Genomic DNA, 4,783 nt, shown 5'->3' with positions numbered 1-4,783 from the left:
GTACTGAACAGATGCTGCATAAGGTTTAACCAAATGTACCTCAGTACAAGGCAGTGAATCTATGCTATTATAAACGATGATGTAGGGACGAATTTGCTTAGACATTCTGCATGTCCTCAGGTAAATGTGCACCAAGTTTAATTTCTGAAATGTTCTGTTTTGCCTGACTCAGCTTTAAATTAATGTTCATAATAGACGACTTCTGAGATCACAGAGTTTTCTTATCCAAGAAGCTTCTTCAGCTCTTCAGAGAGAAATCAGACAGCCCAGTTGGCTCTTGAAAAAGCACTTTTTGGGACATCTGTATAAAGTATGTAGGGAAAAGTCCAACTAGCATCAATGCTTAGAATAAATTAGATCATCTAAAGTCCGTTTTTGGGATTAGCATAAAGTTGTCTCGGGAAAAAAGAAAAACAGGATCCATGAGACACAACCTAATGCACATTTGAGTCTGAGGCTGCTCATTATGCATTATTATGTCCATCGCTGCTTTTTGTTTGGGCGGGGATGAATGGACACGAAACAGCTCTGACAACAAATCTTTCATGATGCCTATTTGTGGGATTGAAACCTTTGAGGACTCCTTTTAAATGCCCAAAAGTGATGAAACAGCAATCCTGCCATGCCAGAGGAAGGATTTAATGATTGTTAAATGATTGAGAATTTGTAGTGATTGTGAAGAGCGGAAATAAGGAATCCAAATTTGGATTGTCTGCCCAGGAATAAGCGAATTGCTTGATATTTCTCACAATGCCTAGAAGATTTTTTTGCTAAATTAGAACGGAAAAGATGATCGTTTCAGAATTGCCTATAATTAAAAGTTAGGCTAGGTGGAGAAAAATACTTTTTATTTGTAACTTTAAAAGAGTGAAAAGTTCCTATATTAACTAAAGTTCAACATGCTGAAAATTGGAAAGTATTTCTTTATTATTATCTTGTTGTTGTTTTTCTTTTCCTCCCCCCCCCCCTCTTTTCTGCATCATCTGAAGTTGCCTTTGGTCCAAAATACAGTAGTCTCACAGTTTTACATAAATCAAAATTTTCGCATTTGTCATTTCTTTTGCTAGAGCCTCAATGGCTACCAATTTGGTTTTGGGTGCAATTTAAGGGGCTGTTTTTCACCTTTAAAACCTTACATGGCCTTTAAAACCTTACATGGAAAGACTATCTCAATATTCTTTGAGGTTATTTTGTTTTGTTTTGCTCTCCTTCACTTTGAGATGAACTTTGGGCTCAGTTACAGAAGATGGATATATTTAAAATACAAACAATGCATCAACTGAAGGAAGCCTTTAAAAATGCTTTTAAATTTATAAGTTCAAATTGAAATTTTAGATAAAAAGATTTGGTAAAATAACAATGGTTTAAATCAATCCGTGCTATTCAGGTAGTGTTGTGGCCGGCCAGTGGTCAGCGAAGGTGACAGCAGATTTGGACAGTGAGGAGGTAGGAGAGGAACATGGGCCAGTCCTGGATTCTGGGGAAGGCTCTGATGAGGGCTCTCTCTGTGTGTGTTTTTTTTATCATGGGAAAGATTATCTCAATGTTATCTGAGATTATTTTACTATGTAGCCTGCAGTACTGCACTCTAACCACTGGGATGTACTTGAAATACATTTATCAGTATTCAACTAGGGGGGACGGGGAGACAATTTATGTATATAGTTTTTTTCCCCTTTTTACATCATTTATTTTCTTGCCTAGCTTTGCTTTCTCTTTGTATCCTCCCCCCACCTTTGGAGTTTGTATTTTAATGTTTTGAATAAAAAAATATTATTTAAAAAAAGGAAGTACAGATGTATATAAACAATGCTGCTTTCATTATTTGCCCTAGTGCCACATATCCCCTCCAACATTGGTCTCTGGTTTTATTTTATTTTTTTAATATATTTTTTTATTTTTGAATAAACACAAACAGATACCTTCCGCAGAAAATCCCATCAAATATTGGGATGTTCTGCGGAGTCCCCCAGGGAAAAACGCCGCTGCCAGGTACTTTTAACCATATATTTTGGTCCTACGACTGCAGAATGCTGCAAAAAACCATAAATGTAGGCCAGTTGTTGAGTGTTTCAAATGTGATTGGAACACTCAACAAGATGACCACAGTATGTATGTATCTGTGTGTTTGTGAAAGAGAGAGAGTGAGAGAGACAGACAGGCAGGCAGAAACAGACAGAAAGAGAGAGGCACAGAGAGAGAGAGAGAGACAGAGAGGGTGAGGGAAGGAGGGACAGCCAGCCAGAGAGAGAGAGACAGAAAGAGATTCACACAGAGTGAGTGATTAAGTGAATGAGTGAGTGAGAGACAGACAGACACACACACACATACACAAAGACAGAGAGAGAGGAAGGGAGAGAGAGAGAGAGAGAGAGAGACAGACAGAGACAGAGAGAGAATGACAGAGAAAGACAGAGAGGGAGGGAGGGAGAGAGAGACAAAGAGTGAGAGAGAGAGAGAGAGACAGAGAGAGAGAGAGACAGAGAGAGAGAGACAGAAAGAAAAAGAGAGAAAGAGAAAGAAAGAAAGAAAGAAAGAAAGAAAGAAAGAAAGAAAGAAAGAAAGAAAGAAAGAAAAAAGAAAGAAAAAGAAAGTGGGAGAGAGAGAAAAAGAAGTTATGACCATAATTGAGCCCCAAATTTTGGTTGCTAAGCAAGAGCATCGTTAAGTGAGCTTCACCACATTTTCCAAGTTGGCCATGCCAAATGACCTCCAAGCCACTCCCACCCAGTCACATGACCACCGAGCCACTCCCACAAAACAGGCCACACCTGCAGAAGAGGTTCTAAAAAAATGTGAAACTCACCACTGGAACGGTAACAGCAGTTTTCTTTCAAAGTAGGTTGAATTTGGCTATTTAGTTTCTGTCTCATCACAAAGTCATGACATCTCTCCTTTTATATTGAATAAAGTTTTAAATGACAGTAGATTAAGAGATTTTGTCACCAGTTATTAGGACTTGCCATTTCGATGCCTCTTCTCTAGGTGTAGGACAAGGAGTTATTAGGTCATGCTTCATTCGACTTTGAGATGGTGGCACTGACGTGGGTCATCCCTCAGTTTCTTGGTTTGGTACTAAAGGTATCGTGGTATATTCACATAAGGATGATAGCATCTCCATCTCTACTGGGACCTCTAATGTCCTCTTTGGATGTTGGCTTCTGTTTTCCATGATCTCATATTCATGCAATCCCTTGTCCTCTGGGAGAGAAGTGAGAGGCTCAATTATTGGGGAGACCAGATCTATAAGCGACTCTGCTGTGTCCATTGTGACCAAAAAGGATTTCTTTAAATTTTCTAACTTCTCTATCTTGCGCATTAGAGTTGACCATGTCTGTTGAAAGAACTTTATTGGGGGTGCATGGAGCCCGATATTGTGCTTGAAGAAAAACAGCTATAACTTTTCTCAATGTCTCTAAATCATGTTGAATGGCTATTAGTTGTTCAAAAATTGAAACCACCGTTTGCCCTGTGAGAAGGCATTGCTTTGGCATAAACTCTGTTGTATTTTTCCACGGTAAACTCTCCATACTCTGAATTAGCTTGTTGTTCTTAGACTTTTTATCCCTTATCTCAGACTCCATACAGGATGTAATTGGACTAGTTGTCTGTGAGAACACCTGGCTGTCAGTTTGCTCCCCCCCTCCCAAATTGGGAAAGTCTAGTAGCTGTAGTTTTGCCAAATCTCTTTGCTGGTCTTGTTCTAATGTCTCAAGATTTTTGGAAATGGAGGGGAGGTTAGTATTACTTACAGATCTCTTGCCAACATAGTGCTCCTCAATTCTTGGTTGTTTTGCAGTTTTCACGGGAGGGAGAGATCCCGGGCGGGTACCATGGCATTTTTTTCTTTTTCCCCATGCCTCTTTAGTCCCTGGCAGCAACAAAACTTTTGTCTGGGTTATGGTCTACGCAGTTTCTCCTACAAAAAATATTAGTTAAATAAAAAAGAATCCAATGGGAGTACTAAAAATTAATAGAATAAAATAAAACCAGGAGGCGCTACCACAAACACACACCGGCTGCACCAGCTGCAGCTCTGCCCCCTTCAGGGTGTCATACAGTAAAATAAATCATTTGAGGAAAAAACGATCAGATATAATCTGAAATCTCTTCAAGGACAATGTGGAATAAATATCTATAGATACAAAGAGAACTTCCATAATATATGAGGTAATCTACTCAGGAAACTTTGTTACGCATGGATTTCTGTATAAACAAGTAACCAAAAATTATGGTAGAAAACCTCAAATGTTTAACTTAATCATGGAAATTATGTATATATAGTTGTGGTTTAAAATGAACACACTTAATTTGTCAGCGTTCCTGAAAACCCAACTCCAATGAAACTCCAAGACAGGCATTTTCTCAAAGCTCCCATTTATTAGGGTAGGTATACAGGCACATCTGCGAAAACCCAAACTTGATGGTTCCAGGTTTTCCCTCCTAAATGTCAAAAGTCCAAACCATCCCATCCATGAATCAGTCCATCACCTTGTCCAATCCCAATCTATCCCAACTCAAGACATCACTCCAACCACTCCTTCTCCAGATGAAGGAATACCCTGAACTTGACCAAAAAGAAGAATGCTATTTTATCTAACTACATCCCCTCTACTAACACCCCCCCCTCCTGCTTTCCCAGGCACACGAATGTGGCAGCGTGGAATCATCCGGTGTTAATATGGCTCCCAAAGCTGACATAATTTTTTAAAAAAAGATTTCAAGAAACAGGCAAGTGGCTGAGGTGTTGTCCCCCTTCCACCAAGAGGCTCCAACCCTGAAA

The sequence above is a fragment of the Natrix helvetica genome, assembly GCF_964273705.1.
Source record: "Natrix helvetica genome assembly, chromosome: 5".
Taxonomy (NCBI): Eukaryota; Metazoa; Chordata; class Lepidosauria; order Squamata; family Natricidae; genus Natrix; species Natrix helvetica.
This window is presented reverse-complemented; position numbering follows the sequence as displayed.